Source organism: Pteropus medius, unplaced genomic scaffold (genome assembly GCF_902729225.1).
Source record: "Pteropus medius unplaced genomic scaffold, Ma_sr-lr_union100, whole genome shotgun sequence".
Classification (NCBI taxonomy): domain Eukaryota; kingdom Metazoa; phylum Chordata; class Mammalia; order Chiroptera; family Pteropodidae; genus Pteropus; species Pteropus medius.
The window spans coordinates 23,997,978-24,024,852 of NW_024354502.1; the positions used below are offsets into that span (position 1 = coordinate 23,997,978).

Here is a 26,875-nt window from a genome sequence, read left to right on the forward strand (position 1 = left end):
GTAAATACGCAAACACTGTAGCCTTTTAGAAGTATAAATGCTTAAAAAGAGTATACTGGCAAGCTGCTCAAATATTCTGAAACAATGAGCAGCTTGACATTTTTCAAACAAATATTTTAAAACTCAGGTCCACATGTGCACTGGAAATTAATGCCATTTGTTCAACAATAATAGACTTGATTCATATCCACTCTCATACATTGGATTATATTTGCTGATTTCATTAAACCTTCAAAAGGTTACAGCTGGTTGACATATGAAAAATTCCACACCTCTAAAAGAGGAAATTTTGTACCAGTTCTTTTTTAGAACTACTCCCCAGGGGAAAAAAAAAATGGTAAAGTACAGGTCTCTGTTCCTTACTGTCGCTAATTATATACTATTAATAAGGAAATAGCAGGTGGTCATGGACAAACGGGACTGAGAACATGACAGACTCCACTGGGAAATCTGAGAACTGCCTTGAGGGGACTTTGTAGGGATGCCTGGAAACCTGGGCTCTTCAAGCAAGGGCCATAGGATACAAAAGTGGGCACAACGTTAATTAGACCACCTTTGCACTACTGGTTGGTAGAGCCAGGGGACATTTTTATCATAGACAGGATTCTGAAATTCAGCACTAAGCAAAGTCAATTGTCTTCCTATCTTTTCTTTCCAGGACACTAAAAAGTCCTCAAAGGGGGTTCTACCAGGACTGACATAACAGAAGGGCTGTACAACTCTAGAGAAATTGAAGCCAGACTTTAAATATGCTTTATAAAGCTACTTGAATCAGGAAAAACTTCTTGACCATGCCAGAAACATATTAAGATCAATGTGGGTTAAATTAGGGCTTCCATAATTGTGACAGTAATTTCTGCAATATGATCTTTAACAGCTATTAATGTATAAAGCCTTCTAGCATAAAAGGTTTAATGACACAAATAACTATTACACTGTCAAATCCTGAGTGACAATAAAAGTCTTGAAATTAACCCCAATATGCATTAAAGGCTGCAGCTACCATGCCTACATACATTTCTGAAAAACTTCAAAAAAAAAAAAAAAAAAAAAAGCTACGACACTTCTCACAAGTGGTTGTGACCTTCATGTCTTTCTTTCTCGTTTGAAAAGAAGTCTTCAGATTTCTAGTTTCCTTAATGGCTTCATTTTAATTTATACAAACCAAGATGTCCAGACCATTTTTTAGTTGTACAAGTTACTTAACTTTCCTTGCTTTCTTATCTATATAAGTGGAATAATAATAATAATTATGTAAATTATTATTTACAAGGCCTGGCCTAATTATAAATTATTTGTATCATTTTTATTATTTCAGTGGGTTATATAAATTTATGAAAATAGGTCCCACCATGATATAGGGGGAACTTTCAAATTCTTGATACTTCCAAGTTGTTCAGCTCTCCTATTTAAAATTCCAGCCTAGGAGTATCATGCACTTATCTCGCATTTTCTTTGGAGTGCTAGAGAGCTTTCCAAAGGAAGAGGATTTGGGTAGGTCTAGAAGGCTAGCAGTTAATTCCAGCTTTCTCTCATTCAAGCCACTGGACATTAAATGGGTCCAGTGGGAGTTTTCCAGTAAGTAATGAACCTAAAGTCCTCTCAGTTAGAATTCAACCAGGTTAGGTAAAAGTACACCACAGAAATTTATGGCTTCAGTTCCAAGTGGAGACATTAAGAGTCCTATTCAAAGTCACTTTCTGAAGCAAAGGCAAAGAGCCAAAGGAAAAAGGTGGCTGGAGGCACGAGGTTGGTGTTTCCCAAAGTGTGGTCCTCAGACCACCAGCATCAGAATCATCTGTAGCATCTGTACAACTGCAGACTCCTGGATCCCACCCCAGATCTACCAGATCTGAATCTAATCATGGGTCTCAGGAATCTACATTTTTATTAAGCACCCAGATGTTTTCTACACATGCTGAATTTTGAGAACCACTCCAGGAAATTCAACTCAGGTTATGTGACTGAGCTAAAAATTTATGCTACTGGTCATGATCTTTTGTGTCAGAAAGACGAGCCATGGGCTGAATGCTCTCTGGCTCACCTCTCTTACCTCTCTTACCCATAGATCCCTTTCATTTGCTTCATCTCTGCACCTCACTCCAGCTCCAAATGAAGAATCCAACTCTACGAATCGTGCTGGGACCAAAGGAGGCAACTGGACAGAGCTAGCCACCCTGAGAACTTAGCTCCAAGAACACTGCCTTTATAGGATTCCTTCTTTAACATGACTCTGGAAATATTATCAAATTCCCATTCAAAAAGCAACCATGGAGGCGTAGGCTAAGGCAGTAAGTCTGCAAAATACCAACGTAGTCCCTGCTTTATAGGGATGAAAGAAGAGAAAAGCATATAGAAAATGTACCAAATAATTGCTTTTTGTGGTTTATTTGTGAAATCAAGTTAGGCAGTCTTTGAAGGACAATGCTATTTCAGGTTCTGCTAATTAGATTAGCCAAATTGTTTCACTAAATAATAAATCAGTATATACCCCCCTCAGTTATTTAGACTTTATAAAATAAGTCCATATTCTCTAGAGAAATAAAAAAAGGAGAAAGGATAAGGATATTAAAGCATTCTAGCATGTATACCACCACTAAAGAAATTCAATATTTCAATAGTAGCTTGAATGACTAAGCATCTCCCTCTTCCAATGTTATCTGCCTTATTTTCTCCCTTTATCAGTTCCATTTTCTTGTATTTCTATATTTTAAAAATAATAATTATTGCATCCAATCCACAGGCATGAGAAGAGGACATACTGATGCATAGTTATATGTAAAGATGTGACAATGTGCTTACCCCCACCACTGTGAGGGGCTCTGGACAGTACTACGAACCTTTGCTCCAATAGTTTTAGAACCATGGTTCTCAGTTATGCTCATGGCATCCCTAGGAGAGAAAGGAAAACGTCACCTCCAGCAAGAGTACAATAGGGGACCTGGAGTGGCTTGGAAACTTCTCCAGGGTCCCACGGCATGTTAGCGGGGAAATCCTCAGACCTGAGCCATCTCAATTGCTCCATCTACTCATCCCCATCCTGATGCTCAATATGAATTCGCTACCAAGAGTGACCATATCATCCAATGTTAAGACACACCGCCTAACTTTGGACAGGAGCCTACAAAGAAAGAACTTTTTACAGAGTGTGAACTGGGACAATATGTGAGCAGCTGAGTCTGAAACTGATTTATGTGCAAACCAGCCAGGACAAATGATTAAAGAAATGAGGGACCCAGGCAAATTCAGCTGAGCTCTGAAATGTAAATAAAGTGTACAAATGAGAAAGCTATCAAGGTTATAATAGTAAGAGTGCAAGGCCAGCAAAAGTTCAGCCAATGCCAGCAGCTTGTTAAAAGCAGTTCTACCCTACCCCACTGAATGTGCTTCCTAATTTCAAAGTTACATAACCCTACCTGCAGCAGCAGCAGCACCACACTCCATCCATTACCCACATTCTATCCAGCTAATGACCAAGAGCCAGCCATGCTTCTATGGGAGAGGGCTGAGAGTAATTTTGTAAGCCCCTCTGTTTTCATTAATGTGAATTTCTCAGCTTTTCTAGGTCAGAAAAACACCGGGTGATAACAAGCTCTTACTTGTATGGAAGGGGGAAAAGCATGCTGGCTTATTATAAGGAGCTAATGCCAGTTTCCAAGATTTGGGAAAGAAGATGGAGTACTCGAAAGAATGCAAATGTATTTTTTGAAAGAGTAAAATAAATTGATAGAATGTTTTACATCTCCTATAGGAATCAATCAAGAGATCATATAAAGACCTCTGAGTATTATATTATCAAAAAAGACTAACTCCAGTAAAAAATGTGAACTAAGTAATAGGAATTCAATTCTATGTACTCTTCCTACTTCAATGAGTGAAGAACTGAAAACTTTTTATAGCATTCATTCATTCATCAAATACTCAGCCTTTGCTATATCAGGAACTGAGGTGAACTCAAGAAATATAGAGGTCAAATTTCCTCCTCGGCACTCCAGAAGCTATCTATCCATCCTACATCATCACATTTGCAAGCTACACAGTAATAATTCATTTCTCTTCTCTACTAGCTTTTTAGCTAGTCAATGACTGAATGCATTTAAAAAGAAAGAAAAGAAAGACAGATGGGATGAGAGAGAGATGGAAGGAGACACAATTCCTTTCAAAGGGCACATAATCCAGTTTGCTGTGAAAATCAAGGTGGTCTAGAGTTTGGTAAAAAGAGGCCATGGGGACCTGTTGGTTTTCTCTTTCTTCCTTGTAAGATAACTCTTCCATAAGGGACCAACTCTAACCTTCAGTTTGATGAACCATGATTCACAAGTGGAGCCCTATCAGGATCACATTCATCTTAGAATTGGGAAGAATTTAAAGACCTATTTGGAAGATTTATTTTCCATGTACTAACTACCCTTAAATATATTTAAAATGTGTCACAGTCGGGGAATAATGAGGTAAATCAAATAGGGCAGGAAAGGGAAAACAATTTTTTACAGAAAATGTAGAATTCATTTTTTAGAATGGCCTAGTTAAAAATATTTACTATGATAATAGAGTCAGACTATCATTAAGCTTTCACTGGGCATCCCTGAAAAGAGCATTAGTGGTAAAAATTAAGACATCTAAAAATACCAAACACTGGGGAAGGCAGGGAACAACTGGAACTCTTACATACTTCTGGTGGGAATGTAAATTGGCACAATCCCAATAAAAACAATTTGATATTACCTAGCAAAGCCAAATATGTGGAAACCCAATGGCCCAGAAATCCTGCTCCTCAGTATCTGCCCCAGAGCAGCTCTTGCATGTGTGCCAGGCGATGTGGGTGAAAATGTATATTCAACATTGAAATGGCACCATTTGAAATGGCAAAAACTAGAGCCCAATGACAGTCATATAGGTAAGTAGGTTGTGGCATATGCATACAAAGGAGTATTATAAAATGTGAAAATAAATGAAATATGGCTGCACTCAGCAAAATGGATGCCATGCTTTTTTTTTTAAAACAAATTGTAGAAGATAATATTTTTCTTAAAAAGCAAATTTTTTTTAAAAAAGCAAAACTATATATTATTTAGAGATACATATGTGGAAAAACTATTTAAAAAAACATAAGAGGATTAACACAAAAATTCATACAAGCATTTCAGGGTGAGGGGACACTGGGAGACTGCACTGGAGAGGACTCCAAGCTGGAGTCAGTGGGATCAGTGACCTGAGGTCAAGAGGTGAATTTACAGATGATCGTTTAATTATTAGGCTTCATAATTTACATAGATGGTACATATTCTATTGTACATATCAATGGTTACATTAACAAAACTTTTTTAATTCTTATATAGCATATGATAAAATACTATATATCCATTAAAATAAATTAATTAGACCCATATGCACTGATAGGAAAAGATCTCAAGACAAATTGTTTAGGTTAACTAAAAAGCAAGACACAGAACAATACCATAGTATAATCTCATCTGTGTTACAAGTAAGCAAAGAAACTAAAAGTTCATAAAACTATATAAGTATATATTTGTACTGGATACCTTCTGTTTGTCCCTCCAGCCCACCCTCTACCCTGCTCTCTGGCCAAGGAGGCTGATCTATAAGAATTGCATCAGTAGACTTTCCTGCCCTCTGGCTTTCAGTAGGGTTCAATCAATATGGAGCATCAGCAAGAGAGTGGAGAGGGAAAAGAGGGAGGTCAGTGTGCTCATTCCCAGCTACTTCCCTGTGGTCCCCTGAGGACTAGCTGCATCCTTCCAGCAAAGGTCTAAGTGCCATCGAAGGGCCCCTTCTGCAGTACCTTCTCTGTATCCCAGTCCCCATGACCACACCCTCTCCATACCCTTGCAGGTCAAAGGGTAGTAAACATTATCTCCTGTGGTTTTCTTGCATCTGCCCCACACCTTGTAAATAGTCCCTTCATTAAAGTCAACTTAAATTATCCTAATATGAATGCAGCATCTGTTTCCTTCTGAGACCCCAACTGATACAATTATATATGGATATACAAGCATAGAAAAAGGATTAGAAATATACACAAGAAAGGTTATCACTAATGAAAGAAGCTAGTATTTGGGGGAAAAGGAAACACTAATGTTTTGGTCTTTATTTTCCATGCTATAAAACATATTTATAAGAGGCAAGTATTCATGTGTTATTTGGACAAAACAAATTTAAGAATACATGAAAAAATAATTTAAAATACAAGGCTGGGGAAGTTTAGTTAGAGGAACAAACCAGGTCATTTTTCTTCTCTATCTTCATGCCTAGCACAGTGCCAGCCACATAGTAAGTAGGTGCCAATTAGGAATGCTGAGACTGTAATCTAGTGAACTTGAGACTTAAAGATTACTCAGAAGTGAAGTTAACGTCTCTGAAGTTAAATAATAAGAGGGAAAGAATAAATACCTCCTAAAAGAGTTTACTAGAGGCTTCTGAAAGTTGTGGGTGATGATGGCCCCTACTCACTTCAGGTACAGGCAAAACTGGGCTGTCAGCCTGTTTCCTTGTGCAAGGTGTGCCCACGACTAAGGTCTCAGGCCCTCTGCAGGCTGAGCTGTGCCACTGTCTCTGGGCATGAGACTTGTGCCTGACCATGCTCATACAGGTGTCTCTTCTAAGGTCTGACAGACTTCTAGTACTTCTGTCTCCCCTCTGGGTACCCAGGGTCTGGATGCTTCTGTGGAGTACGAATTCCATGATCAAACCCTTTGGTACCAGGCTATGACTGTTGAACTGGACTCTGTCTAGGCATTTAAAGCTGGGGATGGCCACAACATTTGCTTCATCCCAGTAGGGAGATAAAAAGGTCTGGCTAACTCAGATTGTCCTTCAAAACTCAGATTAGGTGTCACTTCCTCTGAGAAGCCCTTCCTGATTCCTTGGGTTTTTTGTTAAGTGCTCTTCTTCTTAAATGACCCACAGACACTGTGTACTTCCTCTATCATAATATTTTTTATACTACATTGAAATCACCCATTTACTTTTGTGATACTAAACTGTAACCTCTTTGAGAGCAGGGGCTAAGCCTATGTCAGTATCGTAAGAGATACTGACACAGAGTAGGGGTTCATTAAATAGTGGAAGGAACAAAAAAAGGAAGAAGGGAGAGGAGTGAGGGAATAAGGGAGTGAGAGAACCAAAGAAGGAAGGAAAGAAAGAAAGAAGGAAGGAAGGAAGGAAGGAAGAGGAAGGAAGGAAGGAAGAAGGAAGGAAGGAAGGAAGGAAGGAAGGAAGGAAGGAAACCACAGGCTGCTGGATCCATAAATATGACAATACAAAATAGATCACCATGTTTTGGCTGCTCTAATGACCTCTAAAGCCATGGGTATTCAAGAATCCATGTAAAGGTGAAGTCACTGATGCATCACATACTTAATGAGAAACTCTTCTCCATGAATCACTGTGTTAGCGGCCAGTGATATAATGGAGAGAAAACAAAAACAGAGGAAAAAACAGACCATAGTCCCTTCCCCATCCCTATGCTTATATGTAGCAATATTTTGTTTTCCAAACTTCTGATATTTCCATCATTTAGATCTCTCTGAGATCTTTGGAGTATTCAGATATTTCTGTATATTTCTACTATTGTCAGGCAAGAAATTTTGTGAGTTAATTAGCATCAGGTACAGCTACCAGAGACTTGCACTGGTTCCTCTGTGCTGAATTATCTCAAGAATTCTTTGCCAAAATAATGTAAATGAATATTTACTGTTGGTCCCTTCTGTCTCTCTGATGGCTTTACAGAATTTGGTGGTATTTGAAAAGCATCAGAGAAAGTAAGTAATGAAGGTTTGGTGTTCCTTTTTCAAACACCAATGAAACCATTAAGCAAATACATCAGTAATCATGTAGGGGAACATCAGACATTAAACCAGACTTGAAAATGACTTCTAAAGGACATTAGGCAAAAATTTCATTCAATGAAGTCCAGAAATACTGCATTAGTCCCACCATATTGAATAATGCTACATTCAAACGGCCCCTCTTGCACACTTACCTCCTCTAACAGGTACCTACTGTATCCCATAGCCACAATGCATCAGGGTGAGAAAAATGCAAGCACTGTGGTCTTAACAAACAAGCCCAGAGTTTTCTCCAACCACATGAGAACTACACATAGCAGCTATGAAAAGGAGAGAAAGAATACAATCAACATGCAAAGTTATAATTTCCTATCTGATGTTCACTACTTGAATTAGGCTCATAAGACATTGCCTATGGTCATGAGTGAGGTAAGCAATACGTGATTTAAAAAAAAAAAAAGAAGTGGATATCTACAGCCATGCTACCCTGAACAAACTCAATCCCGTCTGATCTCGGAAGCTAAGCAGGGTCGGGCCTAGTTAGTACTTCGATGGGAGACCACCTAGAAATACCAGGTGCTGTAGGCGTAAAAAATAAAAAAAATTAAAGGATTGTAACCTGACAAGGTCCTTGCAATCTGTGAGGGCAACCAAGGGTTGCCTCGCCTAAAAAAAAAAGGAAAAAAAAAAAAAAAAAAAAAAGAGGTGGAATGAAGTGGGATGAACAGTTGGAAAACAATTAATTAGCACTGACTTTCAATCATCTACATGTGGTTAGCCAGTGGCAATCTTTTCATCTCAGGCTGATTTCCTGTGCCACCAGCAGGATAAGATTTAGAAATGGACAGAGCAGAGACGGAGTAGACAGTTACTTTCTGCTATGATTTGAGAGAGCCTGAAAAATCCTAATCCTGAATCTCCACCTTCTCTAACCTCCTCCCTGGCCTTACCATGGTTCACAAAATTTCCATGTTATACATGTTACAACATTGACAATTCTTCACAAGAGGCAAATGCTATGAGGGATACAATACTTTAAACTTATCAGCTTGTGGTTGGTTGTGTGGGTGATGTGTGGATGCGGGCACACACTAGCTCAACATCCATTTCCCCTTCTTTTGAAAACAGACACCTGGTTTCCTCTTGGGAACCGCTTCTTTCCCACTCTCAGCCACAGTTTGGGTGAGTCTGACCATGACCTCTGGTTCCAGTAGTGGACACCCTACCTAACTCTGGACAATTACAGAACTATATCCCTCCCCGCCACACACACCACAATGAAAGTACACAAATGACTCAAGTCAAACTAATGAACATCCTATTTAGGACTTTATCCAGAAAAATTTCTCCATTTCTCCTGTGATGCTAAGATGGTAGGATATAAGCCTGGGGCTATTAAGGCCATTTGGACACCATTTGCAGGCAGTTTGCCTAAATGGAAGCCATACTGAGAAAAGCAGAGACTTGAGAAGGAGAAGCAAACATCTCACATCTTCTAGAAACCAGCTCAGCCAAAAGGTCAGCCTACTCTTCAGCTACATGAACCAAGACATTTCCCCCTTGTTAGATCAGTTTCACTAAGTTTCTGAAAATTAAAACTCCAAGGGTCTCGATTAATACATAGGTATTGAAGCCCTAATCAGAACGCATGGTAGAGAAAAAAAAATGCAGACTGCATACTGGAAGAAAAAGAGCATACCTGGAAATCACAAGGGACTCTGTCCCTAAATGCTTAACCTTGGGCATGTCCCTTCATAATAAAATAAAAGGGGGGTTATAATAATGAATTCCAAGCTCCCTTTAAGCTTTGATATACTATGAATACAGATATACTTTTTTTAAGAGTAGAAGAAGAACCAGAAAAAAGATGCTATAAAAGGCATATTTTGCAGGCTTGCAAAGTGGGGTGGGAGTGGGGGGCTTGTTTAGCTGGGGATAACAGAAATGTACAGGAAAAGGAAGGTGGGTTGGTGACAGGAATATTTATAATTATGCAGTTGAACGTCAGTGACTTGATTATTTTTCCAGAACCAGTTCTGACTATCAAAGAAACAAACTTCTGAGCCAAAGTCAAGGCCTTCGTATTATCCATTTCTTCCAGGAGCAAGGTTGCCCCAGAGGTGAGGAGATGAAGGAAGTGGCTGACGTACTTGATGTGTGACTTTGTCTTTTTTTCTCCATCGTGCCCCTGCCTGGACTGTCCTCTTCACTTAGCTCTTCCTGTGTAAAGCCTGCCTGTCATTCAGCACCCAGCCAATGGCCCCTCTCCTCCATGAAGCCTTCTCATGTACCACATCACACAGGGATCTCTCTGCTGTCTGTATACTAAGTTGCTTGTTACATGTTGTTCCTTTCACTTAAAAATCACCTAATTCATGAATAGGCCTCTCTACTGATGGAAGATGCCAGTAGATATCAGAAAGGACATGGCCAAGCTCCTCGTTGACAGAGCAGGATGAGAAGTTAGGTCCCCAGCCTCCACATCCAGAGCTCTTCCCTCCACAATCACTAATGACACCTGCTGCTACTTTCTCCTCATGCTCCTGTTGCCTTTTTACTCAATGTTCATTTCAATACCCCTCCTCAACTTTTTATTGAGTGCTTCCTATGTGTAGGTGCTGTGTTAGGTTCTTCATAAACATTTTCCATAATCATTACAACCATCCTGGAGGTACACATCACCAGTCCCATTTTACTGACAAGTCACAGAGAGGCTGAGTCACTTGTTCAGGATCACAGAGCTAAGACTTGAAGTTATTTTTTCCTTCACTATCATCATCATTGAATCAATACTACATTATTATCACTGTTACTATTTGGCAAGGAGTAGGTGATTTAAAGACATTACCTTAAATTCTCTCAACCTTGCCATGTGGGTATTAATCTTCTTTTACAGATGAGGTCACTGGGAACCTCTGTTGAGCACCATACCCCAAACTAGGCTGGTGCCACTCCTAAGTGCTTCCCTACTACCTCTCCCTGTTTTAGAATTTAGCTACTGCCTTGAAAACCCCAGTTTTCTATCTCTTCCACTGAATTAAAAGCTCCTTGGGGGCAGGGACAATGCCTTGTCAATTGCTTATTCAGGAAATAACTTTTGAATGCATGAGGTTGACAAAAGCCCCAAGAAGCCTTTGCTTATGTTACAGAAGCACTTTCCATTTCGCCCTGGTCCCTCCAACCATTCGTTACAGGAGAGTATATCTACTTCTAGGCAGAGCAAGAACTAAAAGGCCCTGCGTTGCCAAGAACGTCAGTGTAAGGGGAAAATGTCTTCTTTTGACTGCAGCTACAGACTTGGCTTTTTGTCACCAGATCTGGTATTTATGACCTTGCTGGGGCCTAGTCAAAGCCAAATCAAAGCTACTTCCCAGAGACAGATGGCAAAAGAAGGTAACATCTGCCAGGCCTTTCAAACCATCAATTCCCCTGGCGAGAGCTTTTGGTAGCTCTTTGGAAACATCCAGTAGTCTTCGCTGAGCCATGCAGAAGGGGTCTACAACCTGAAAGAGTTGACAAAAGTCATCTCTTTAATCTTGTGGCAATTCTTGAAAAATAGACTAACTAGCAATGATTGCTGAAAGGTGATGTGAATATTTTAGGAAAGGCCTTAATTCCCTCTTATATGCATGCAGAACCACAGCATTAAACCCTTCTTCTACAGAAATCTTTTTCACACCCAATGTAGACATTCACCCAACATGTATTTATTGCATATCTGTTAAGCACCAAGCACTCTCCTAGATGCTAGAAAGATAATGATGAACAAACAAATCCTAGTATCTCTAATGAACTCTCTTACCTGGAAGAGGTCATTCATAAGACCATCTGTATCACTAAAGTCAAAGCACAAACAATTATTTATCACATAAACTAATGGTTCTTTTGAAAATCAGGACCAACGGGGAACTCGACCAAGACAGTAATTCATGATGACTGGAAAGGTAGGTTGGGGCCAGGTTATGAAGAATAGGGAAAGAACATAATCAGCTTTGCGTAATAAAGTGGTATTTTGAGTAACAATGACATTAAGTAAACTCTTGTTGGTTCATATAGTTAAAATGGATGAACTAGAACTATTTACATCCACACAAATAAGTCTTTAAAAATGCAGTAATAACATTGAGTAAAATCAATCAAGTTGCAATAGGATGCACTTTTATGATACTACTGGTTTAAAGCTTTAATACTAAAAATCAATAACCTAATTTGAATATGAGAACATGCATATGTAATAAAACAATCAAAATACACATGGGAATAATATATACAAAATTTAAAAAGAGAATTCTTTGGGGAAAAAAAGGGAAGATACAAAGGAGATATGGATAAAACTCTAACTGGATCTGTATTGTTTTGTTTGCCTTCCTTCTTTCCTTCTGTCATTCTTTTATTTTCCTTCTTTCCTCCCTCCTCTCCTCTCCTTTCTTTTCCTTCCCTTCCTTCCTTCCTTCCTTCCCATCCCCCTCCCTCCTCCTCCTCCTCCTTCCCTTCTTCCTTCCCTTCCTTCCCTTCCCTTCCTTCCTTCCTTCCTTCCTTCCTTCCTTCCTTCAGGTATATAAAGCAAATAGAGCTAAGTGTTGATATCTGTTCTCTGTTCAATCTAGGTAATGAATATATTATATATGCTTGTCTTTTTCTGATTTTTTTTTTGGTGATTTTATAGTATGTTTAAAACAGTTTTAATTAAAAATAATAAAAAAGCAAGAATAATCAAGGTAAGTTAGGCATTGCTACATAGAAAATCTGGAATAAAAGATCTCAAGTTTCCCCCTGGGCCAGTTACTGACTGGCTAGAGGAAGAGTCCACAGAGATCCATAAATATCATTTGGGACAAGAGGACTAAACCAGAACCGGGAAGACCATAGTCTGCTCAAACCTATCACCCTACCAAATGCAATCTGGTACCTCTTCTCCTCTTCGGGCTACCGAATGAGCTCCTTCTATTTGGAGAAATTTAGTCACAATAATCTTTTTAGAGTTAGGAGAAATAGAGTATGTGAGATCAGGGTGGGAGGACAGAAGTAATCCCAAAATGTAAGATACCTCGACCACTGCCTTGTTATTCCCAGAGCTCAACAATGCAAAACTATGGGATAGTTGCAGGTGCTTAAGGTAAGGCCTCCCTTTACGTCCAAAAGGAAGACGTAAAGAAGTTAAGTGAAGCCTGTGTCAGCCTTACATGCATCCTTCCTGTTATGTCTACTCCTTCTCTGAAGGCCAAGCTTCACCCAGCCTAGGTGATCACGGGAGCTACACAGGGCCCAGGAGAGTTAGCTTCCCAAGCTGGTAATTAAAACAGAAGCAAAAGAGTGTGGCTATAATAAAAACGAAAAAATAAGGATGTGTGGAAACAGTATGGCAGTTTCTCCAGGGCTACCATATAACTATAGGAACACAACTTTTTTTGTCGAAGCTTCTTCAGGTAAGCAGGAGACATACTTGTCCTTTGTGGCACAATAGGAAAATTAAAGAGAAATAAAAAGAAAGGGAACTGAAAATAAATCTATTTTACCGATTTCGTGTTTGCACCTAGCATGGCTATAATGCAAAAATGTCAGACCAGCTCTGCTGAACTTCAGTGACCAGCCTTGATCCACAGAACATTCCAGAAGTGAAAGCCAGTTACCTCCTAGCCAATAACATGATCTTTGCTTCAACAAATCTTTTGTGGAGAAGAGGGGAAGAGCAACCAGAGGCCTGCATGTGTGTCTGATGAAAGGTCAACGTGGCCTTCAGTGTGCATACAGCCACGGACAGAAGGAGAGAGCACTCCTGGGTGTCATCTCATCTCTCTGCCTGGATGTTCAGCACCTGCTTGGGAACTACCTGCCAAGGGAGCTGATACAAAGAAAAGTGATAAGACTTAGCACATGGATTCCCATCTTTGCTCAGTGAATGTGTAGGACAAACGTCTCTCTACTCCCAGTATTGTTGGCAGACCCCAGTCCAAGAATATATAAACCTGTCTGACATTCTAATTTCCCAAAAGAATTATTTTCTCATCTTGGAGTCCAGCCAGCTATAACCATCTCCATTACTACCCTTTTGCCAGGCTGGCAAATGACACTTCTGTTGGTACTCTTGTGAAGGGAGCTGGCATTGTCCTCTGCGTTCTGCAGACCTGAAAAGTCATTACTGGAAGAACGAGGAGAGCGATGAAGGCTCTCCACTAACCACTGGGAAATAGGTGCATGCAACTTATGCCTCCAGTAAAATAGGTGGTTTAAAACTAAAAGTCTCCGAAGAATACCACCCTTACTGCCAGAGATAGAACTTTTTAATAATAGTTTCTGTGAGGGTTTGACTTTAGAAAGAACTAGCCAAAGAATCAAACTTCTGAAACAGCAAGTCTATGGACTTCATTCTCTAGAGGAGCTAGCAAGTGAGATAAATTCTCTATTTCAAACAAAGTCTGCACACATGAATAGAATTAACATTTCAATATCTCCAAAAAATCGCTCTAGGAAAAAAGAACTGTAACAGTTCTCAATTCCTCATCCAGTGAAGATCTAACGAGTTCCAGTTGCTAGCCATCTGCTGGCTAAAAGAAACATGTGTCCCCCTTTGCTTTGTGACTTTCCCTGTATTTGATACCTTGATCTTGGGCTCATGTGAAGGATGACACTGTATTTCCCATGTCCATTTCTGTTGTCATAGAAACCTTATAGTTTCTGAATATGTCTCAGGAAAACTGTATCTCCCTCTTGATCTCTTAACAGTGAAGTTCAGCAAGGATAAGCTTCTCCCCTCTGGGCTTCTGACTGCTTCAGTTAGAGGTGTTTCTTGATATACCTCCTGACCTGAACACAGCAAACAGGAAAAGGCTGTTTTCAAAGCATATCAATCGGTAAAGAACCTTTAGCCTCTGAGACACAGATCTACTGAATTTTCTACCGTATTTTTCAGTGGATGCTTTCAGTTGGAAGCAAGCATGAGTAATTGTATCAGAGTATAACTCATCTGTGTGCTTACACACATACTTTTGAAAATGAGAATATAGTGAAAGGACATTTTCAACCCAAATGCTACAGTGTAAGGACAGATATAGGAAAAATTAAGCATGTTTTGGAGGGACATAAATTGGTAAGAAGGCATGATTTGAACTATGCTAAAGAAAACTGTAGAAATAGCAAAATGGATTTCTAAAATTAAATCAAAGAGGAATAACAAAACAGGAGATAGCACTCTCTAGGATCAGAACTGAGAAACTTGTATTTGGGGAAGCATATAAGAATGCCTAGAAAGATGAGCATTTTTTGTTTAATCTCATAAAGCAAGCCAAAAGAGTCACAAGCATAACTTCTTTACAGTATAACATGGCTAAAAACACACATCAAGCTAAGCAAAACATCTCATCTCTCAGCATTCCTCCTAACCAATACGATGGGTCACATGTACTCACCAAGACATCAATAAGTTCTTCCTCATGTGAACAAAATGAATGCTACACATTTTATTTCTTTGCCTTTGAAAGGTTCTCGCTAGAAAATTTCAGTCCTGTCTCTCCCCAATAAATAGAAAGAAAGACAGCACCTGGGATTTTAAATTATCACTCATTTAAATCAGAATGATCTCCCATCATTCAAAAACCTGTACAAGCTCTTAATATAAATGCTTGTTAACAGTTCATTAGGAAGTCATGTGCAAAAATGAGGTTGGAAGGGGACAGCACCTTCTCAGTGGGAATAAATTATAATAAAGTACAGGTTTTAAATAATTTACCATTTCTCAAAACTGACCTGGGTTGAGTTTGGATTTTGTTTGTTTTTAGACTCAGCCGCAAGCTTTCAGGCTCCAGAATCCTCAAATTAAAATCAGATCTAAATCCAAGCAAATTGTTTCTTCTGATTTGCCCCTCTCAGATTTGGAGTATAATTTCCCTTTGTTGGGCTCTGAACTTTGGAAGCTCAGCTTGCAAGCAGCTTTCAGTCCACGAACAAAGTGAAGAGAACTCTGCTCTACACTGAGAGTCAGTGATGTGAAGAATTTGGCGGCTCTTCAGAGCACAGCCTGGGTGGGTGCAGTCTAAACACGAGGCTGTTTGCTTTCTGTTCTGGAACTGTTGAGCACAGAGGTAAACTGCTTAATCGTGTTTGCCTGTTCAGAATACCATGGGCAGGTGAATCTTATTAAGAGGCCTGTAGCCTGCAAAAAGACAAACATCTGATAAACATGCATCCTCAACAAATTACAGGGCTGCCTATCTGCTGCTAAATACAAGGTCAGCATCTCTCCTCTCTTTTGCAATCTTCTCAAATACCAAGGCCTAATGTTTGGCTTATTCTTAATTCAAAGTAGGCATATACTAGATAGCTCATAAGAAGGGAACGGTAATCCCTTAATATAGTGACTTTCCTTACATTTGATTTATGCTACCATGCCAGTGCTAACTCCATTTAATTTAATTGCTTTGGTTTACTTACTTCTGAAAAACACAAAGGAGGAAGGTTATTAGTGCATAAATGCCCCAGGGTTTGGAACAGAAAGAACACTTTTCCCTCACTCCCTGTCTTATGATATTAGAAAACATTTCCTGAGAGTAAGAGATGGGCACAGTCAACCCATAAAATGAATTGAATAATTGGTTGGTTGTACAACACCATGATGAACTTGAGCTGTCCAGGATTTGCTGGTCTGGCCCTACATATCTTCAGTGCCCATGTCTGCTTTAAGGATGATGCAACTGGGGGAGAGTACAACTACCTCCTGGCATAATGTGTACCATGGGATAAAGCATGGCAGGGCGAAAGAATAAACCAGAATTAATCACCAAAGTGCAAATTTTGCTGCACTAATAAACAAATTAGAACTAGAAATTCTGATCATCTCAGAGCTGAGTTTATTTGAATGAAAGGAGGATATAGGGTCTAAGCAGACAAGAGCGGATGGTGGAAAGATTCCACGACTTTGTTCAGAAAACCGTTCCCAAAGTTTTATAGTTATAACCCTACTACATAAATTTATCATGTAGCTTAAGCCCGTTTGGTCTTTTACTATTCCAGCCGAGATAATCTTTTGTGTAAGAAAAGTGCCAGATTAAAGAAAAAATTTATTTTTATAGAGATGAGGATTAACTTTCAAATCTTCCTAAGAATCTGTACTTTTATTCCCAGTGAGGTAGCCCAGTACTCAATACACAGTAAGCATCCTTAAATGTTTTTTAAATGAATGGATTGTTCAAACATCCAAAACATCTTTTAGGGAGGGTTTTTTTCCCCCCTATGGTGGTAGAAACAGGAAGAATAGGTTGAAGCTACAAAGAGACATCTTGGATCTTAACTATTCAAAACTGTCCAAAGCTAGTAGCTTGCATTGGGGAATGAGTTCCATGTCGCTGAGGGTATTCAAACTGGACAATCGGAATATTTTAAGAGGTATCTCAGAATTGGAAGGGTTGTTGGGCTAGTCGATCTTCAGAGTACCCTGAGCTAGAATACAAGGCTAATTACAACTGTCTTTAAGAGGTGTAATCAAGGTTTTCTGAATCTTCAGAGAAGGAAGCAATGACAGGCAGGTAGGGCAGTGGTTCTCAACCTTGGCTGCACATTGTAACCATCTGAGCTTTTAAAAATGCAGGAGCCTGAATCGCACTATCAGAGGCTTCAATTTAAATGATCTGGGGTGCAGCCTAGGCAAAAATATTTTTAATAGTCCTCCGACTGCAGCAGCAATTACGTATAAGAAGCACTAAATTGGAAGAAATTGGGGAAACTTCATTAAAGAAAGAGAAATTATGCCTGGGCCTTACAGGTTGGACAAAATTCGAATAAATGGAGAGAAAGAGAGATTCTTGGCACAGCCGGGTATATGTTTGATATCTATTATAGAATATCCATAAATGAACCCCAAAAGAAGGTTAATTTATTGATTTTTGTTACAATTCAGGGGCATTTGTTCTTAGATATAAATTCCAATTTCTTTCATGCATTCAATACGTATTTCCCATATATCTGTAACTCATTGTTATTTTTGTCCTCAGCCTAGAGATGTGTAGAGTGGAAGGGGTTACACAAAAAGATAGTGAATTTTTTAAAAAAGAAAAAGTGCAATTCAATTATAAGGATTAGTAAAAATCTTTTTGATGGACCCAAAGTAGATGCCATTCAAACTTTGATGGTTGAAAGTATTAATAGCCACATAAGTTTCTTTATTTTTTAATCAATTTAAATTAAGTCTGCTGAAGCAAGCACTCAGTAATCAGTCAGTATATTTAGTCTGATTTTGTATCGGTCCCCTCTCCTCTGAAAGATGATCTGAACCAAACGTTTCTCTCTCAACTTTCCATGTACAGTGTCTGCTTACTAACACACTATAATTAGGGAGTGAATGGGTGATAAAGCAAACTGCATTAGCCATTAGAAGAGTTATGCTACGTGGAAGTAATCATTCTTTGTAAAAAAAAAAAAAAATCATTGCACAAGAGTTCCAAAATATTCTTTTCAAATGATAGATAATAAATCAAGTGGGCATGATTAATGTCAGTACAGGGAAATTTGCAGTGGTGCTTTCAGTTGCAATATTTTTCCTGTCTGCATAAATCTGCTGTAAAGAGGTTATACAGAAAAGGGAAGCTATATATATTCAGGAACTAAGTCCAATTCTAAACATAGTACTGTTTCCACACATGAAATAAAGTGCACACTCTGGTAAACTTTACTGGAAAGTGCAAAATTCTCATACATTTCCATTTAAGGCAGTTGGGATGGCCAGAGGTTGAAGCACATGCTATGAGTACCCCACCCCACAGCCTCTAGGCCCACCCCTGGTTTGCCTGCAGGGTTGGTGAGAGAAACCTGTTTATGCCCCTGTCCTCTACTTTTCTGCCTGAGGGCTTTCTCTAGCACTAAAAGCCTGCTAGGAGGGAATCTTGCAAATACCAGAGATTTAATACCCCCAGGGCAACTTTCAATCAAAGAGGACAAGAGTCAATAGATAAGCATCTCAGCTCTCCTGTCCTTCAGTAGGACAGTTCTGAAGAATGTTCTACAAACTTTCTAAAACAGTCCCCAGCAGTACTGAGCCCAATTGCCATAGCAATTACCCATACCTTAATGCATCCTTTATTGATTGTTCTCCCGTCTTTCCCCCTCTTTACCTCACTTTGGCTTCCTAGAATCACATATCAAATAAACTTTCTGCACCCGATTCTTTATTATAGGGTCTATTTTACTTTTGAAGAGTCAAACTAAGAGCAGAGCATCTAATCTTTCATTATCTTCCTAATTTGACCAAGGAAATGATGATGCTTTGAGAATATGCCTTGCACACACATAGTAGTTATTTACTCAATAAATGATGGATGGGTCAATGGATAGATGAATGAATGGATGGATAGACAAACAAGAATATGTGACTGGGAACAGTGGATAAAATACTGGATAAGATTAATACTGAAGCCATGGAAAACAATAACATTTGAGGAAAAGAGAGAAATAGGAGTTGAATTGTTCCCATTGGTCAAGTTCCAGGATCTAGTTGAGTGATTCTGATGGAAAGGTTAAGACAGTGTAGGGATGAAAAGGAGGTATTTTATGGAGAACAAGCACATTAAAAAGGTACTCTCTTTGAATATCCATGCCACGTGTTTAATTTTATAGCCACTAATGATCCAAGTTCACATGCTGTAGTTCTTACTTATACTTCTTTATATCATAACCTTAACAATTTCAGTTTAACACATTACTTTTAACCTCCAGGCTAGAATTCTAATTTTTAGAGAGATGATATATATATATCAAACAAAGATAGTATAGAAGTCAAGGGAAGAAAGAATATCAGAAAGTCAACCTGGTTAAGTGTGTCCCGTGCCACTAAGAGTCCTGGTATGATCTTGACTGAGAAGTCCTTGTCCCAGCAGCTGAGTGCAGGCTAAGATGGTCTCAGCATCCAGTAGCAAGGGCTCATGGAGATATGGTCAAACAATTTACAGCCTACTACCTTCTACTTCCTTCTGGTATAAGGAAAGAAGAACTCTTCTGATAGAGGCAGCTCTTCCAACTCCCCTTTCCATACAGGGAATTCATTCTCAGACATAAGGAAATAAACTGAAGGGCGGGGTCAACATCAAGGAGTGGTCTTAACTGCAGAGTCGTGGCTCTCGGTTTTGAAGGTCGGCTAATCTTAAGGGATATGCCATCCAATCAAGCACCAGAGGACTATTCTGACCCTGCCTTGGACACTGGTACCTCTGCACACCATGGTGGTCTAATCAAACTCAACCATGTATGTGTGCATCTAAAGAAACTGGCTCTTCAAGCATATTATGACCTGTGTTAAGTATTTACTGAAGAAGAGTTCCTGCACTGGAGACAGAGGCAACTATAAAGAATTTGGTTAAAATTGTTACGGACAAGTAGCATCGTTCTATTCCATCAGAAAAGGATCAAATATTTAAAAGCCTTTCAGGTTCAGAGAGACATTGATTTGAAAATTGTAATATATTTTTGCTTCTTTTTAAACAAAACAAAACCCTGTTACATAGGGTCATAAAGAACAGGATGATAATAAATTATCCCCACCTCATGTTTTGGCCACCAGTTAGTCAAAGAGTTTCCAATCCCATTTGGCAGCTCAGGCTGAGTACATGAAATTCACAGCAGTCTATCCTCTTCCAAAAGGCAAAAGAGAAACAAATTAGTGGGTTAATCCTTGCTGTCTGATGAACTCTCACTGTCTGAGTCACATGCTGCTGAACAAACAGCTTTAAAGGCTCTGTTTGCAAAAAGCATTTTAGTTATCATACAAAGTTGGGTTTTTTCCCCCCAAACCCTCTACTTATGTCATCTTGTAGAACAAACAGTTGGAAAACTGTCAGGGTTGGAGTCTGGTTAAGAAAAATGGGTCGCCATAGTTACTGTTTTATAAATATGGGCTCTGGACCAATTCCAATGCTGATCGTATTTAGAAAACATCTTTTTAATTAGATGGCCAGAGAATTAAAGTTACACACTCTGTGTTGTCACACGAGAATAACAAAGATCTCTAAAATTTAAAATTTTAATTTAATTTAAAAATATGATTTAAAAACATTTTGTTAAAAAAGTAATACACATAAACATCTTTAAGTTGTAGTATAAAAATAATAGGGATGAAATCACAAATCGAAGTTGTTCCTTAAATATCCTGTCCTTGTCTACATACTTTCTCCCTTAGGACAATTCCTCATATGAGCAGTTAAAACTTTAATTATGACTGACTATAACAAAAAACTGAGATTATATAAGACCAGAAATATCAGACTGCTTACTATATTATTTTGAGGCAAAATATTTCAAATTTACATAGAAATGTTTCTGAGGATGAAGGAAAACATTAGAAGTTTAATTTGGGGGTTAGGGAAGGTATATTTTCAATATAGCAAGGAAGCCACAATGTAACCTCATGGAAAGGAGAGGTCTTCCTGGCTCAAGAGCCAAGGTTTCTGTTCAGCCACATCTCTCCATGCTGAACATGTGAACTCCCACCTCAAAAACTGATATCCAAACTCAGGGGTTATAACAGGTACTCAATATATATTTGTGGAATGAATGGACAACTAAGAGTTGATCTAACCACACAGACTGACTTAAAAGCAGAAAAAAACAATAGGTATATCAATATTCCATTCTTCACTTTCAGTGGAACTATGAAAGAAAATTGAAAAGCATTAGATTCTGGAAGCTGAGTAATGAATAAAAATACTCTCTTTTCAGATTTGACAAGTCTGCTGTTTTCTTCATTCCAGCATTAGGCAGAAGTCCACACAGTTATGAGTGGTAAACTGCCAGTGCAGAGAGTGGTAACCTGTCAAAACTATCTTAAAACAAATCAAGTGCATAAACTGCACTAGGAAGAAGTAAGTACATATTCTACATTCATGGTAACAAGGAGAGGTAAAGTGAACAGAAAAGGAGATTTAAATCAAATAGCCTGGCTTCAAATTCCACCTGCCCCCATTTGCAACCTATGTGTTTGTAAAGACTCAGAGCCCCCCAGTTGCTTCATCTGTAAAATGGAGTTAATAATAACACTCACTTTCCAGGGCTGGATGAGATTCAAATGATGTATGTGATAAGTGTTTTATAGACTACAATAAAATAAAACCAGAAATTCCAGAGTGGATTTTGCTCCTTGATGCCAACTGTATTAGTTTGTGAGGAGTGCAATCAAAAACAAAAATATCACAGACTAGGTGGCTTAAGCAACAGAAATTTATTATCTCATACTTCTGGAAGTTTAAGACCAAGGTGCCAGCAGTTTTGGTTTCTCCTGAGGCTAATCTCCTTGGTTGTTCCTCTGTGCACGTGCACCCCTGGTGTCTCTCTGTGTGCCCAAATTTCTTCTTATAAGGACATCAGTCATATTAGATTAGGGCTCACCCTAAGGGTCTCATTTTATCCTAATCACCTCTTTAATGGCCCTCCAAATACAGTCACCTTCCGAAGTACTGGATGTTAGACCTTCAATGTATGACTTTTGGGGGAACAGAAGTCAGCCAATAACACCAACTAAATATAAGTTTTAATATAAAAATGTGGTGAGGGAATGAGATATTGAAACAATGCTAAAGGCTGATCTGCTGACTAATTATTAGAATGCCAAGGCTAAATTATAGCATTTAGAGAGAGCAATGTATTATAATTGTTAAGAAAACAAGTCCATTACCAAAGAACACATTTATTTACACCAATGGCCTCACAACATTAACAGCTAAATGGAGTAGCTAATGGACTTTAGATCATAAGAAATGATTCCTATAGCTGCTCTTTTCCCTGGATGCCAGGATACAATCTTTCAATCTAATAGGACTCAGTGAAGAAAGCACCACTGCTTCCTTAGATTGCTAAATTTTCTATGCCCCATCCCAAAACCCCACCCCCAATTTTTTTCCTTAAACTTTTTCCAAGTTATTTTACACAACCATCATATATTTGCTTGGCATTATATTAGCTGTCATGATAGATAATAACAAATATAGGTAATGTTTATTGAAAACTTACCATATGTCAGGCATTGTACTAGGTGTTTTATATATATTATCTTGTTTTATCTTCATATAATGTATATATTTTTATTATCCTAATTTTAATGTAGAGATGCTGAGGCTCAGAGAAGTTAATGACCTACCCATTTGGTCAGTAACCCTGAACCACATTAAGTGAAGGTACAAAGCAGATATAGAGATTCTTATTGACTTGACAGAGTAAAGCAAGGGAACCTATGTACATGGAGAAAGTATGTCTAAGAGAAACAAGCTGCATTATTGCAGATAACATAAGAAAGGTCCAGAAATTAGACGTACCAGGTACCTCTGAAACAGGGATGAAACACAGGGTTGAAAGCAGGAAATTTGCTTGAAACTTTTTTGTTTGAAACTATTTATGAAAGGCACATACACCCTTGGTCCTTATTTTCATCATGTCCATTCAAGAAATTGCAACCCGCATTCTCCCAGCAAATAAGAGTATAAGTCTCACAGAAGGTGACTCAGAAAGGCCTGGGACTCAACGACCTGGGCGCAGTGGAAGGTGAGGTAAGGCACCAATCTGAGAACAGGAAGATTAGGTGAAAGCCTGCGTATAAAATCATGAGACCCACTGTCTCCTTTTCCATCAAGTTCCAGATACCAGTAGCCTTATTCCTGGTTTTGCATACTTATTCTCAGCGAAGTAGCCAGAAAACAGAGAGTCTTAGAACGTGAGAATGAGAGGCAGGAGAACTGAAAATTACCTAGTAAGTTAGATCATGTGAGAAAAAATGTTGTAGGATGGGAGACAGAAATATGTACAAAGAATGAAATAATTATTAATCCCAAGATTTTAAAAAATTAACAAAAAAGTAAATAATGTAAACACTAAATATTGATTTAATTTAAAAGCTGTGAAATAACTATATTGGAAAGAAATGAGTCAGGAGAAAGAGGTGAAATAAAGCTAAATCTTCGTCTACAATAATAAGAAATCAATGGATAATGTTCAGAACTGATGTCTCAAGAGACAACTATAAAGGATGTCATTTAGGTATCTGGATATAAACTGCTTACAGTTCAGTGTTGCTCTAGGGAAACCGGTCAGGATAGAGTGAGAGTAAGAGGAGGGGATTTCTGTTTTTATTATAAGTCTTTTAGCACTATTTGACACCTTTAGCTAAATATTTATTGTATAATATATATATATATATATATATGTATATATATATAAAATAATTTTTAAAATATAACAGTGTGAAATATATATATATACATATATGTGTGTGTGTGTGTATGTGTGTATATATAAAATAATTTTTAAAAGATAACAGTGTGAAAAAAAATCCCACAGCAGAAGGTAGGGGTATAAGGTGCTCATCTAAGTAACTTGGAAATGAGTAGAATCTGTAAAACTAGAGGTAGAATTAACTGCACTATAAGCATGGTACTCTAGTTGGTAAAAGTTTTTTCCCACAGGAATATGAGTTAACAATGCTGCAACAGCAGTACATGTATACTAGAATTGAACAGTTAAGTAAATGAATGGTGAGTGGTAGAAGCCAGGTTTCTCACTGCTGGGGTGAGAGGACTTATCCACAGAAAAGCAAAGGACAAGGCTAGAATATGGTAAAAGATTAGTGTTGGAGACATTAGTATGAATTCATGTTTAGCTTAATATAGATATATATGGTTACATATAGCAATATTTATAGATATGTATATAAATGGGTTAGTATACAAACATATATCTCCTCTCTCTGTCAGCTGAAAGGACCTAGAAACAATGACACCCAGTAGTAACAAGCATTCTTGTGCCAGATCTTGGTTTTGAATGCCATTCTCCAATAAAAAGAACTAGGGTTCCCTGGAGAAATGATTGATTCTAAAACTGGAACAGGAAATATGCGAGATAAGCCTAGAACATCTTGTAGTGCCAGAAAGCAAGGAAGTGCTAACACACACACACACACACACACACACACACACACACACACACACACACACACTAATAGGAGTATGTTAAAGGGGCACAGGAGCCAACTGAAAGAGCTCTCAATGGCCAAAGCTAGAACAATTTGAGCTCAAAATAAATCAAGCAGTATTAGATAATAACCCAAAATATAGAGTAAATATCCATGTATCCATACTAATATAAATAAATTACTGAATAGATAGATGATAAAATAGTCACAACTCCTGTGCAAAAGAATTACAAATAATTTATATAGAAACTCTACCTTTAAGGAGGTAGAGTATAACTCTCCTACTCTTTTAGCATGGGCTGTACTTAGTAACTTTCTTCCAAAGAACACAGTATGTAAAAGGAGGAAAAAAATAACTTTAAAGTGAAGAAAACTGGCAAACACTACCTGAACCAAATTTTTAGGTCAACATCAATAGCGATAAGTCATGTTGTTGGTAGGTACCATTGAAATATGTGATAATAAGGGCGCTTTGCCTCTGAGGTCTTCCTTCAAAAAAAACATCACCACAGTCTAATCTTTATAAAAATATCAAATTCCCATTGAGAGACCTTCTGTAAAATATCTAATCATTACTCCCTAAAACTGTAAAGGTAATCAAAAACAAGGAAAGTCTAAGAAACCATCACATCAAGAGAAGTCTAAGAGATCAGACTTGTAAATGTAATGTGGATTCCTGGATAAGATCCTGGAACAGAAAAAGGTATTAGGGAAAAACTGAAGAAATCTGAATAAAGCATGGATCAATGTCGACATTGACTAGTCAACTGTGACAAATGTAGCATGTTAATGTAAGATGCTCATAATAGGGGAAACTGGGCATGCGAACTCCACACTATTTTCACAATAATTCTGAAAATTTTAAACTATTCAGAAATAAAAGTTTACTTGAAAAAAAGGATAATAGTCATAAATTTCTGCTCTAATTCTTCATTAAACTCACAAGTTTCTAAAACAATTAGGAGAAATAAAGCGGTATAAGGAAAAATATTCTTTGGTTTTATTCATATCCATGATCCTTTTGAATTCTATATAGGACTTTCTTAGCTGTAGGCAACAACCTTCACTATGCTTTCAACATGCTATATACCATCTGACATATAAATAGGTATTAGAAGATGGAGCCTGTATTAGGATTTTTTAATCAGCAAATAACCACCAATTTTGGCCAACTGGGACAAAATAAAGAGCTTTATTGTAAAGATATGGGGCAGCTCACAAAATTTAAGGTAGAACTACTCAAACAGGCTTCATAAAGGATGAGAAGCAGGCAGCTTACAGGCAGGCAACAGAATCTCCTGCCTTCCCTTCAGAGAACTCCTTTGAGAGCAATCAACTCTAGCACTTTTCCATTCCAGAGGAACTCTGTTCAAAGCTCAAATTCTCAGAACAGAGATAGTCTGGGTGGCCTCATTTGAATCATGTGACCACCTCCAGGCAGAGTAGAACAGAATATTTTAATTGTATACTACTTCACCTGCATGAAAACAGGAGAGTAAGTTCTCCCTAGTAACTATGGTGCTATTTCCAGAAGAGAAAGCAGATGCTCAGTAGACCATATCATCAGCTGTCCACCATAGCTGTTCCCTCAAGGAACTTACAATTCAAAGAGAAGGCTGAGGCAAGCAAGATATTTGGACCAAATAGAACACAGAGGTGGCAAGTTATAAAGCAGATAAGTAGGAACCTTAAGAACAAATCTTCGAGATCTGTCCTTAACACAGAGCACAGTGATGAAGGACACAGAGTCAAACAACTATGGATTCCTTGGGGAAAAGAGCAGTAGGTGAGAAATAAGTATGGAGAACCTCAAACGACTCAACAATTCATCAATGAAGAGAGTAGCCCATTTGGCCTTCATGGATGGTGTATTTTCTCTTATTTCCTCTTTTGCAAATCTTATTCTTAGAGTAAATTTTTTTAGCATATGCATAAATCCATGAACAAAAAAGAAAAAGTGTGTTCAGTTGTAGACATACTTGCAATGATTAGCTGTAGTTGTTTTGGTGTTCAGTATCACAGCTGTAGACTCAGGCACATACTGTGCAAGCTCCTAGAGTAGGTGGTTACAGACACTTAAGGGAACTTGTCTCCATCTCACCTATACACAAAGAGCCGTGAACCCAGGAGAAAC

At 38.3% G+C, this 26,875-nt stretch overlaps 1 protein-coding gene and 1 pseudogene across 5 annotated transcripts in view; one reads left to right on the plus strand and one right to left on the minus strand.

Annotated features, from left to right (window-relative positions):
- Positions 1–26,875, minus strand: part of CPQ (carboxypeptidase Q) — a 432,637-nt gene that overhangs the window by 169,963 nt on the left and 235,799 nt on the right. The window lies entirely within an intron of this gene.
- On the plus strand, positions 8,278–8,396 carry LOC120595785 (uncharacterized; annotated as a pseudogene).